This window comes from Pinus tabuliformis, chromosome 6, assembly GCF_031772625.1.
Source record: "Pinus tabuliformis cultivar Carrire ecotype Pingquan chromosome 6, CPIR1, whole genome shotgun sequence".
NCBI lineage: Eukaryota > Viridiplantae > Streptophyta > Pinopsida > Pinales > Pinaceae > Pinus > Pinus tabuliformis.
In genome coordinates this window covers 2,051,972,283-2,051,985,959 of record NC_142292.1, presented here as the reverse complement: position 1 = coordinate 2,051,985,959, position 13,677 = coordinate 2,051,972,283, and positions in this window count along the sequence as shown.

Genomic DNA, 13,677 nt, shown 5'->3' with positions numbered 1-13,677 from the left:
GAGAGTTTCTTGGAATCCTAACATAATTGGCGTCGTTGCCGAGGAGAGGAGATTGAAGCTAAACTTCCATGGGAGAACGACACAGATCCAGCTTTGATGATAGACAAAGTATGGACACATTCTCGGTTGTAATCATCTATCTGGCGACTCTACTAAAGGACCAACATTTTGGCGACTCCACATCACAGTTCTGGCTCAATTTTTGAGACACACTCGGAGAAATCCTTAAAAATCACCTATTGACCCAGTGCCTGACCCTGAGAAGATTGTCAAGCAAAGCAAGATATCACGAAAAGGAGCATCAAGATGAGGTAAGCCTAAACAATCTTATGTATCTCTGCAAGAAAGGCTTGTAACTGAGCATGCACCTGTTGAAAATATACATTATCAATGAAGAAATACTCTCGGAGATTCATAAAGCTCCTTGTTCAATAAGTTCCCCTTTGGATTTCAGTCTAAAGAAAACCTCCCCTATAGTCCATCAGTTTCCTTCAGTGCTGTTATTCATTTCTTAGCTCCCTACCTTCCAAACTGCCAGTACTCTTCCATCTACCCTAGTTTGGTATGCTACTGTCCAGAGGATGGATTAAGAGGTTGGGTGGGACATTGAAAAATGATTTATCTTATGCCACTGTCCCATTTTTTGGAGGAGAGAGCAGAAGATTATGCAGGGAATTCCAGCTGGCCTATATCATCAGTGATGAGAAGAACCCCATTAATCATCCCATTTACGCTGTGGACACTGATTTTGGAGCATGTATTCTCCAAATTGAAGAATCCCAGAAGGCCTCGATGCAGCTCAAGAAACAAATAGGCCAGGCCATGGAAAAATAAGGGACATAAGTTTGGGATATGTTCCTTGATGGACCCTGTTCAAAGAAAACTACAGGGGCAGGAGTGGTGTTGGTATCTCCAAAACAAGAAAGCACACATCTGTCTTTCATACTGACTTTCTAGGTCACCAACAACATAGCAAAATATGAAGCTCTGATATTGGACTTAAACGCTGCCAAAGACATGGGAAACAGAAACATAAAGGTGTATCGAGATGCTGATCTCATAATTCAACAAGTGAACAAAACGTTCCAAGCAAGGTACCCAAGGCTGAAAGCCTACAGAGGCGAGGTATGGAGACTCAAAGATTCTTTTGATAGTTTTTGTATCTCGTATATCCCTAGAGTAAAAAATCAGCTTGTTGATTCCCTTGCTGTGTCGGCTAGCATGTTCATCCCTCCCATGCCCCTAGATTGGCTTATGAAGTCTAAGAAAAATATAGACCATCATTGCCTAATAATGTCCAGCACTGGAAATTCTTTGAGGATGATGATGAAGTGAATAGGATTATGCAAGTCATTGATGAATTATCTGAAATGCAAATTGATCAAGAGAATGAAACCTTGGAGGAATATCCCCAGCCCCAGCTAAAGAATAGAATTGGCCAAGACAGTATTGTTCAGCTGCCTAGCAATCACATACCAAAAGGGCTAGTGCCTCTAGAGAAACTGTTTGACCAAAATGATGTGCCTTATAAGATTGCCCAAAAAGAAGATCAATCTACAGTACATAGGCATAACATAGGGAGTCCAAGTCATCCAAAGTATATAAATTTGTCCACCCATTTGTCTGCTGCACAGAGTTCTGAGTACTGCACCTTAATGAAGCAATTTGCTGATATCTTTGCCTGGGAATACAATGACCTCAAAACTTATGACAAAAAGATCATCCAGCACAAGATCCAATTGGAGAAAGACACTATTCCTTTCAAGCAGAAGCTGAGACCCATTAATCCTTTGCTCCTCCCTCTGATTGAAAAATAAATCAAGAAGTTGTTGGCTGCTAAAATCATAGTTCCCCTAAGATATTCTAAGTGGGTAGCCAACTTGGTAGTGGTGAGGAAGAAAAGTGGAGAAATCAGGCTGTGCGTTGATTTCAGGAACCTAAACAAATGTTCCAAGAAGGACAACTATCCCTTGCCAAAGATGGAGCATTTGTTGCAAAAAGTCTCAGGAGCTAAAGTCATGTCTTTTCTAGATGGATTTTCAGGGTATAACCAAGTTGTTGTACATCCAGATGACCAAGAAAGCACTGCTTTCACCACTCCTTGGGGCACTTTATGTACTCCAAGATGCCTTTTGGGCTGATGAATGTTGGAGCCACCTTTCAAAGAGCTATGGATATAGCGTTTGTAGGAGAGAAGGATAAATTTGTCCTTGTTTACCTGGATGATATAATAGTATACTCTAGCAGCCATCAAGATCATTTGCAGCATTTGAAGAAAGAGTTTTTGAAATGCATAAGGTTTTGGATATCAGTGAATCCTAAGAAGTCACAATTTGCTTTAGAAGAGGGCAAGATTCTTGGACACATTTTCTCTGCTGCAGGTGTCAAAATTGATCCAGAAAGAGTGAAAGCAATACAGACCTTGTCTGTTCCAAGATCAAAAAAGGACATCCAATCCTTTCTGGGCAAAATAAATTTTGTAAGGAGGTTTATTCCAAATTTTGCAGAATTAATAAAACACATCACCTCCATGCTGAAAAAGGGATCAGAGATCAAATGGACTGATGCAACAAGAACATCTTTTGAAGCCATCAAAAGAGCTATTATGGAAGCTCCCACTTTGATCAACCCAAACTATAGCAAGGAGTTCCACATATTCTCCTTTGCTTCTGGTGACACCCTTGCAGCAGTGTTATTGCAGAAAGATGATGAGGGTTCAGAGCATCTAGTGGCATTTTTCAGCAAAACATTAAGGGATTCCGAACTAAGGTATGATATCATTGAAAAACAGGCTTATGCTCTTATCAAATCTCTTACAGCTTTCCGAATCTACATCCTGCACTCCAAGGTAATTACATATGTGTCCTCTGCTTTAGTAAAATATGTCCTAACACAGCCAGCCGTTGATGGAAGAAGGGCCAAATGGATTGCAAAGCTTATTGAATTCAACATAGAATTAAAGCCCACCAAGCTGGTCAGAGGTCAGGGCCTTGCTGAGCTAATGGCTGAAGAAAATTGCAGAATGTTGGACATGAATTGGATAGGCACAAGATCAGATGACAGATAGATAGGGGAATAAACAGTTGAACCAGGACAGAACTAGTCATTGGAAGAAAATCTAGCTTCTTGTGAATGGTATTCTACAATAGTTCAATTTTTGCTGAAGCTAGAAGTTCCTCTAGGCCTAAGTTCAATCCAAGCCAGGACTATTAAGCTTAGGGCAACCAAGTTCTATGTTCATGAAAACATGCTCTATTGGAGGGATCCATCTGGAATCCTTTTGAGATTTCTGGACAAAGAACAATCTGTGGAGGTCATGCATAAGTTCCATTCCAGCATTTGTGGAGGACATCCTTATTGGAAGACCACAACCCACAAATTCCTTAGAGTTGGGTATTATTGGCCCACTTTGTTTTCTGATGTCTTTTCATTTGTAAAATCTTGTGACAGGTGCCAGAGGTTTGAAGGAAAACATCAGTTGAAGTCTTTGCCCTTGAAGCCAATACATGCCATTGGTCCTTTCCAGCAATGGGGCCTGGATTTCATAGGGGAAATCAATCCACATTCCAGTGGCCAGCATAGATGGATCTTAGTGGCCACTGACTACTTCACTAAATGGATTGAGGCCACCCCTACTAGGAAAGCTGACCACCATGTGGTCATGAAGTTCTTAACAAAAAACATTTTCATCATGTTTGGCTGTCCACACAAATTGGTTACAGAAAATGCAACAGCCTTCAGGGAAAAACAGTTCGTGGACATATGTGACTCAATGGGCATTAAGCTAGTGCATTCCACCTCATATTACCCTCAAGGGATTGGTCTAACAGAATCATCCAACAAAAGCCTGATAAGGATAATCAAAAAGCCGCTAGAAGACAACAAAAGGATTTGGGATTTCAGACTAAAGTTTGCATTATGGTTTGATAGGGTGACCACCAAGAAATCCATAGGAAACTCTCCATTCAAGCTGGTATATGGTGCTGAGGCTATATTCCCAATCCAGTTAACCCTCCCTATGGAAAAATTCTTGCAGGAAGAACCGAATGAGGAAGATGACATGGCAAAGAGGATTAATGACTTGGCAGAAGTGCACCAAATCAAGGATCAACTGATTGAAAAGTCTGCAACACATCAAAAGAGAATCAAGGAAGCCTTTGACAGGAAGGCAAAAATGGACAATTTTCAAGTTGGAGACTTGGTGCTCAAATGGGATGCGTTGAAGGAAAAGAAAGGCAATCATGGGAAGTTCAATGCTCTATGGACTGGACCTTTTGTCATTGCTCAAATCCAGGGGAAGAACACTTTCATACTACAAAGTGTGGAAGGAGAAACAATTTTTTATGGCCCAGTCAATGGGCGATTTTTGAAAATTTATTTGGTTTAAGGCCTTTAGGCCTCAACATTGTAAATATGTTCTTTTACAAGTTTTAGTGTAGGCTTAATTAGACTCCATGCCCAATGGAGCACTAGGAAATATTGTTGATTTTGTTTTTGTATGAAAGGCAGTGGTCTATGGTTCTTGAAACCTCACAGGGAGGATTTCATCCCTAGAAGGAGCCAGAGTGTTAGCTTTGCTATGCAGTGCTAACTTTCGAAGATCATGGAGGAGTTCTGGTCTGTGTGATGGTGTCTTCAAAGGGGCCCCTCATGGGTCATTTTCCCTTTTCCTTCTATTCTGCTTTCTCTCGGCCACCTCCATTCCTTCATTTTTCTGCTAAAACCTGACAGATTGACCTTCTTTGGCCTTAGACCCAAGCGCAAAGCCCAAACCCACCATAGAACCTCACCCATATGACCTCGCACGCTCATAAACCCATCACGCCTCATCCCCACTGTTGATCACCCCAGCTAATCCAACAGTTCTCGTCGCATCCGATAAAGCGGCCCACTCTGGCACTCTCTGCCATCAGATCATCTCCGCCAAGATCTGACAGTTTTTGCTTTCATCGTGCCAGCAATAGGATCGAACTTAGCGCACGATGAGAGCGGTTTTTCTCTCTCATCCACCGCTACGTGTCAATCGCTGAGTGGAATCGCTTGGCCCCGGGATTTTACCACTTTACGCCCGAAAGCAGTGCGATAGAAACCATTACCGCACGAAAAATCCACCCGCTCAATAAACAACCGTGCAGCTCCGTAGCCAGATTACCATCTGATTTGTCTGTTGAAGATCCAACGGCTCCAACTCACCCCGCTCTCACCTCAGTCGATCGCCTCTACCGATCCATCTCCGCCGTCCATTCCCTCGATCTGATGGTTATTCTTCCTGCTCATCCAAATCATTCACCTGCCCATGCATTCCACGTCCTCCACCATTATATTTGCCCAAAGAAGGAGATGATTAGTTCCACCATCATCAGTCACTGTCAGAACCCCCAACGACCATATTAAACAGAAAGCATGGCCAAGGGAGAAAAGGACAAGCACGACCCTGTAACTGAATTTATCAGTCATGGACTCCACTGGTATGAGCACTCCAACAGCCTAAAAGGACAACATAGCCCCTAAATAGATCGGATTCACCCACTGAAGCAAGCAAGCACGTTTAGAGACTCCATCAGGCAGTTAAATTTGGTTGGTGGTTAATTATGACCCCTCCATACCTAAGCAACCAAATGCCCTTGTAATGTAAATCTATAAATACTCAGAAAGAAGATGTAATCAAGGTTGGCATTTGATGTAAAGTTCAACTTCTGGAGACTATAGATATTTTGTCACTTGCAGAGTCTCGTCTTCATTTTTACCTAATACAAGCTTCTTTTGCTGTTAACTGCTCACTTTCCATTTTCCTCTGTTTTAAGTTGTACCTGATATGATATGTTCTTGATCTCTTGATGTTTAGCACTAGAGAACTGTCATCTCATCTCTGTGCTAGAATCCTGTATGCATCATTGAATAGGTTGTCCAGGTTTCTTTCTACCTAATGCAGGAGCGTTGTCATCCTGTCTTTGCATTAGTAGATTAGATTTACAGGCTTCTTTACTAGTTGCAGTCGGCCATCACAAGGTCTTGTGCATCTGCTGGTGTGGTTAGTATTCTCCATACTCATCTTATATCTAAAACTGTGAGCATTGGTGGTCTAAGGCCTTGTAGTCTGGAGGTGTTCACGCATGTCTGGAGTGAAACAAAGTAGAAGTGGTTATCTGGCTTGAACCAAACCATCATTCCTTCCATTAAACCTACAACAATAGTTGAATTTATATGTTACCAGGCATATCCGAACTACAACCTAGGAGAGTTTCTTGGAATCCTAATAAGTCCCAGTGAGTTCGTTTCACATGGTGGACCGCGTTCAGTGCTTCATGTACCTGGTAAAAAGATTCTGCGTGAATATTTTTCTGTGTGCTTGGTCTTACCATAATTCCTTGTCGTCGTTCACACCATTGCCTTGCCCATTCCTGCTTGTCGGTCGCGTTTCCTATCGCGAGGACGATGTGCATTCGTACAGGTTGCACACCATATGCTTGTACCCATCTGGAAAGGGGGTGCACGAGATGTTTCATTCGTCATACTTGGCTTTCATTCGGATCTGAGGCTTTCTAAACCACATGCGCATCATCCTTTTGCATTCGCGCCAGTCCTCAAAACTTCTTTGCTGCGTACCCCACCATCTTGCAGGCATATCACACAACACCCATTTCAGAGCATTGAAACGTTGTTGTTCTGGTACTTCCCTTTCAAATTTGTTTAGGAAATCATCCACCTCGCTCAACCTGTCATACATAGGCAAATCTCTTGCCTCTGTTGCCACACAGCACAACGACCTTGTCGTCATGTTACAGTTGAGCGTGGTTACCTCGTGTAACCGGTTTTGCCATCGTTCTATTTCCTCGTCCGAATCTAAGGTGTAGGATCTTTCGCACTCCCACGAGATTCTGTCGTCCGCTGTTGGATTTACCCAGTCATTCTCCCACACGGTTATCTTGTAGATACAGTCTAGATCGTTGTCGCTATCGTAGTCACGCACTGGCTCTATGTAGCGCGATCCTTCCGTAGGGTCTAAAGGTACCACTACGCGCGATGACTTTTTCTCAAAAATAATCTTGTGCTTCTTTAGATTTATCACTCCATTCATTTCAATGGCCCAATCTATTCCCAGTAGCGCGGGATAGGGATTGTTGTCATCAACAATCTCTATCACTTCAAAATCTGCTAGCGTGCTCACACCTTCGATATCTACCATTATTCCCTCCAATCATCCCATAGGTAGGATATTTTCCTAGTTCGCCATTCGCAGTTGAATAGGAGACCATTGCAGCACTGGCCTGCTCATGCGCTCCCATGTCTGCTTTGGCAGGATGTTCGTGTCTGATCCTAGATCCAAAATCACTTGATCCATTTCATATTCCCCAATCTGTGTGGTCAATCTCATCTCTCTTCCTATTCGCGTTGTGTGCTTCCCAAGCTTCCGGACTACACGCGGTTATGATAGCGTGGTTCTAACACATCTAGTGATGAATTCTTGTAGTCCCTTCATAGCTTTGCTGTCGCGCAGCAGCTTCATGCATGTCTCCAAAAATGTAGTGAGCATTGATGGGTCCATTTCCGGTTCCAGTTTGTTTTTACTTCCTTTAGTGGAGACAGTCACGAAACTCTTCTTAGCTTCCATGAATGTCTCCTTAACACGCTCTAAATCAAATTCTGGTTCCTTTGTTGGAGCCTTGCGAACCTAGGCACTCTCTTCGGATTGCTTGCCTTTGTCATCTCTTGTCATGATATTTACATTTGGGTCTTCCTCGCGTGACTCGGACCTCATCATTTGCAGTTTCTCATTCGGGGGAAGTTGGAGTGCTCCTTTATCGCGTAACCTCGCTATCAGCATGGGACAGTCCTCCATCTGATGATCAAACTAGGTACAATATAAGCATGATGGTCTCGTTGGATTTGTACAATCACAGGCATAATGCCCCGGTCCTCCGCAACTGTAGCATATCAGTTGTCCGCGACCCATTCTTGGTCCTATTCCACCTCGACCTTGTCTGCACTGCTGAAATCCAGTGCACGCCATCCTTGTATTTTGATCGAGGGTCCATGTTTCAGTCTAAACTCTGTAGGTAGGAGTCTAATCCATCATCAGTTCATAAATTTTACAGGTATGCTCATTGTGGCCTACTGACCTGCAGAAATTACAGAACAACTACTGGGAATTCTACGTATACTTCTGTAATATATGGGAGTTATTTGCAACATGCTTCCCTCCTATCTAACAAATCGTGCACCATAATGTAGGCGTCGCGCTCGGTTCTGCTTGTGCCTCTGGTCTCAATGGCATTGGTCCTCCTCCCACCAGGTAGTTCACGAATACTGGACAATGGTCCTTGTCATGTCCCTGGCCTTTGCACTTTACGTACCATACCTCCTCCTGCGCTTCTGGGCAAGCCGTCCTATCTTGTTTCAAACTTTCATCTCAAGGCACAAGTTTTTCAACTGCGCATGGATCTATTGAACTCCTAGGTTAGGATCTTGTATTGGGGTCTTGTGCAGTCTCATTGTGATCTCTAAGCTTTGGCTTGAGTGGTTAACTTCTGCTGTGACAATGCATTCCTTAGATGCGGCGTTAGCGATGCCACAAATCATGCATGGTGTTGTCCATTCATCAAGGTCATATTGGCTTCACGAATTGTACACTTAAGTCTCTGATACAGCTCCCAGGGGGTCTCACATGGAAGCATCGCAATTTCCTTAAATCCAATGATCAACTGTGTCTCTGATTTTGGCCTACTAAATTCCTTGTTTAGCACAGCTTGGATATCTGCGATCCCTACATTCGGATTGTCATTGGAATGCTTAATGTACCAAGTCAGTGCATGATCCTGTAAAGTGCTGACCAACATTCCTTTCTTTATATTGTCATCCATGATTCCCTGTGCTTCCCATACAACCCTTACCACGAACCAAAACTAGTTCGGATCTTCATTCCCTAGTCCTTTGAACACCGACAACTTTATCGCGCTTGCCATATTGAACTATGGTGGTGGCAAAGGTGGTGTGGGCAAAGATGAGGGTGAAGATGGTGAAACTGGTGGTGGTGTAGGTGGGGGTGGTATGTGCGGAATTCACTACTTTATCAAACTGATCGGACTTCTTGGTGAAACCTTCGCAAGCTCTTCCTCTCTTTCTCGCGAAGGTGAAAGCAAGGGGCTAGTTTCTAGTTCTGCACTACCTTCATTTCTGTAGATCCTCCCACTCCGTGTAGCCCCAAACATCAATTTATTCGCATAACCCTCTTTTCAAACAAGCATTTTAATCCAAGTGTTCAAAGATTTAATGTACTTACTTCGCGGTCCTTTGAGGAATCGTCGTTCTGCATCACTATGGTTGACTGAAGTATCTACCATGAACTCGGTGATATATCCTCCTATAATTCAATTGAGCCAGTGATCCACAACATGCACAATCTTATATTCTGATGCTTCCAGTCTGTGCACCAACTCTGGAGTCCACACAATAGGTTTGTCGAGCCTACACCTTTCCTGACTGTCTGCTAGCTTCACGATCCACTCATACAACTCAGAGGGGAAGGATGCAAAGAAAATTTCGTGTATTTTCATATATAAGTAGCAATCTAACCACTCTTCCTTTGATAATCGTGGATTCTTGTTTTCCTGCGCCGCGAACTCGTGAATCTTTCTGTCCAACCACTCTTCAATTCCTTTCTTTGTCGAATTCCAATGATACGACATCAAACATCTCTATGCAGATCTTGGTCCTTGCAACGGAACCATTTGTTGGTTTATTGGGGCCTGACCCAGGTTTAGAGTTAAGTTAGCCAAACAAATCCCGGTACTACTAGACCTTTCGGCAATAGTGCGCGGAGCGCGGACTGAGGTCTCACCCGAAGTAGTATGGGAGGGTGCTAGAACCAGGTTTCCGCACCCTTGAGATGTCTGATGCGTTCAAGTGGTCCGCAGTTTGACCCTACGTGCAAGTTGCTTCGCGCACTTTCTCGTACCTCGCAACCTGATATACTGCCTTCGCATAGCCCTACTCAGGGGCTGAACACTACGCTTCTGCGTTATTACCCAAAACCTTACTGGTATTCCAATGTTAGTTGATTATTTTAGCCTACTTGCGTGCTTTAAGTTATACTTAACAACATAAACCATTCATACAAGTGCGCGCAATAAATAAATAGTATATTCGCAAATTATATCAAACATGCATTAACCCAAGAATAGATACACAAAACTATGATAAAACTTCTCTTTATTAATTCCTTCCTTGGTTACAGATTCGACTCTGCCTTGCGCACTCAGCTGTAGGGGTCCACATACTCAGCTGCAGACTACTAGGCCTCTATGCACTCAGCTACAGAGCCTTCTCCTACCCTACGCCCCAAAGACACACTTCAGCTTTCAACTCAATCACTAAGACTATTTTTATCCTACTTCTCTCCTTAGAGCCTCGCTCTATTTATACAATCCCATGGTTCGCGGACCATGGGTAGGTTTATCCATCTGACATTACATTACAAAACTAGGGCAGACAACCTTGTGACTCTATCATACTTTCATGCCCCACACCCGCAATTTGCGGAGCTTTAAAAAAAGATTAGGTCAAAACTTGGGCTTTGAGCCCCAAAACATGCCTTGGAGGGATTCCATGCCCAACAGTTGTCACATCCCTTCACGAATTTCTTAGCATCCTGAAATATTGTGGGCCAATAGTATTCTGTTGAGAGCACCTTGTATCTTTTCCTCTTATATGCAAAGTTTCCTCCACAAAGTTCCTCGTGACAATCTCTAAGGGTATCAAAGATTTCATCCTCCCTCATACATCGCCTAATCTAATGGTCTGGCCCAGTGTAATAGAGATTTCCCTCAATCCACGAATATCTAGAACTTCGCTGGACAATTCTTCTCTTTTCTCTGGAGGATAGGTATTGTGGAAATATTCTTGTAGCAATATAATTAGCTATGTTTGCATACCGTGTTGAGGGAGTTGAAATAGCAAAAAGGTATTCATCAGAAAAAGAATCTTCAATAGGTATGCAATCATCACCAATAATTAGCCTAGAAAGAAAATCAGCCACTACATTATCTTTCCCAGGTTTATCTAAGATTTTTCTATCAAATTCCTGTAACAACAATAACAACCGTGTAATCCTACCATTAGTGACTAGTTTATTCATTAAAACTCGAATGACAGAGTGGTCAGTGTATACAAGCACTTGATATCTTGTGATGCAGTGTCGAAATTTCTTGATGGCATGCACTTCCGCAAGGAACTATTTTTCTGTCACCGTGTAATTGAGTTTAGTTGGAGTCAAGTTCTTGCTTATGTAATAGATATCATATGGCTTTATGTCCTCCAGCTGGCCCAAAAAAAATCACATAGCAGTATTAGATGCATATGTAGCTATGTGAAACGACATACTCCATTTCAGTCCTCGCAAAACAGGGGCTACTAATACACAATTTTTTAATTCCATGAAGACCTACTCGCACTTCCCTGTCCATAAAAATTCCACATCTTTCGTAAAGAAGTAGAATAAGGGAGATGTAATCTTTGAATTTTTTTCTATAAACCTCCTATAGTACCTTGCATGACCCAAAAAACTCGTACCTCTTTCTGTGTCTTGAGAATTGGAATTTTCAAGATTACCTCTATCTTAATAGGGTCTACTTTAATCTCGTCAACAAAAATAAGATGTCCCAGCACAATCCCTTCATTTATAATCATGTGACACTTTATAGTACTCAAAGCAACATTAGTATGCACACATCGTTCTAATACTTTTCTAAATTAACTAATGTTGTTTCAAAGGCATCACTGTAAGGTGTAAAGTCATCCATGAAGATTTCTAGATAGTCATTCAATAGATCTGAGAAAATTCCCAGTATTGCCCTTTGGAAAGTTGTTGGTGCATTACAGAGTCCAAAAGGAAGAACCCTGTATGCGAAGGTTCCCCAAGGGCAGGTAAAGGTCATTTTATCATGTTCTTTCGAGCCAATATGTATCTAGTTGTAACCACCAAACCCATCTAAAAATGAAAAAAAATTATTCCCGGACAGGGTATCAAGGGCCTGATCTATAAATAGCAAAGGGAAATGGTCCTTTTGAGTGGCTTTGTTGAGTTCTCTATAATCTACACAAACTCTCCACTTGTCATTCTTTTTAGGGATGATGACAAGTGGGGATACCCATTGACTATTAGAAATTGGATAAATGAAGTTGGCATTCAGGAATTTCTGCAATTCTTCTTTCATTACCTCTTTTAGCATAGGGTTCATGCGTCGTTGTGGTTGTCTAACTAGATTGCAACCATCCTTTAAATATATGTGGTGAGTGCACAAGCTGGGATGGATCCCTTTCATATCTCTATAATCCCATGCAAACACATTTTTGTACTTCTGTAACAGCTATAACAACAATCTGTTTTGCTCAGCAGTCAGGTTTGGATTAACATTTAGATATTTACCTTATTCTATTTCAACTAGACTGTTGTTGATCTTTGGAGTGGTCTTCATCTGTTCAGATCTCAAATCTTCTAGAAAATCTTCCTCCCCCGAGTCCTCAATAGAAGTAATAGAAAGGGAATTACTAATAAAACCATTTATGATATCATCTTCTGTCTCATCCTTGAAGTACCGAGCTTTCCCAAGGGTGAGAAGTCGCTGGGAGTAATTTGACTTGGGTTCGAATTCATCCCACAAGGGGTTTCCTAAATCCATACTTGGTTTTGCTAGGGGGTAGAGACTAAGGTTCTTTGTGGCTTGGCCATATGAAATTATCATAGATCCATACCTGCATCCTATTAATGCATCTGGGGTGGCTAGCCAAGGTCTTCCTAAAATTAAAGGATGTCCCCCTAGGTTTGATTTAGTTTGTAAAATAAGGAAGTCAGCTGGATATCTCCAAGAATCCACTGTGATCACTACGTCTTCTAACATCCCCTCATGTTTGACATAGGATCTGTCTACTAATTCCATCACGTAGGTGTGTGTCTTAGTTCGTGTAACCCCAAGGTGGTGAAAAGCTCCTTACTCATTACATTAATGGTTGCCCCTAAATCAATCAATGTATTGGTAATGATATTTTCATCGATGTAAAAAGTGACCGTGGGATTTCCCGGATTGTTATGTTTGGTTAAGAGAGGTTGATTAGTCATTAATTCGGACAACTTTCCCATCACATGAATAGTAGCAGGGTCCTTAGGCTTCCTCCCAGGTTTTTTAACGCACAGGTCTCTCACTGTTTTTTCATAGACAAGTACATCTTTAAGAGCTTGCAGTAGAGGAATCCGTATGTGTAAATTTTTCAACTCCCTAAGGAAATTAGATTCTAGTTGTGAAGTCATCCCAACTTCAGCTAATCTTTGGGGATACGAAGGATCCTTAGTTATCATGGTCGAGTCATATGTTATAGGGGTATCAACTTTACTCAGAATGGTTGTTACAAGCACACCATTCCTTCTCGAGTTAGTTGCTCCAGGTGTGACAACAACTTCAAGATCTGTGGTATCTTCTTTGGGTGACTCAGACTCTTCTTCAGTGATAATAGGAGAGTGTTTTGGGTTAATCACTTTCCCTGACCAAAGATGAATTTTGTTACATTCGACATGAGTGATATAATAACTCTAAAAGGTAGTCAGGGCCTCAATGTTTTGGGCTGCCTTATTGTTTGGGTTAGGGTTAGGTTGCACAAGTAATTGGGCTTGTATAGGAGGTGTAG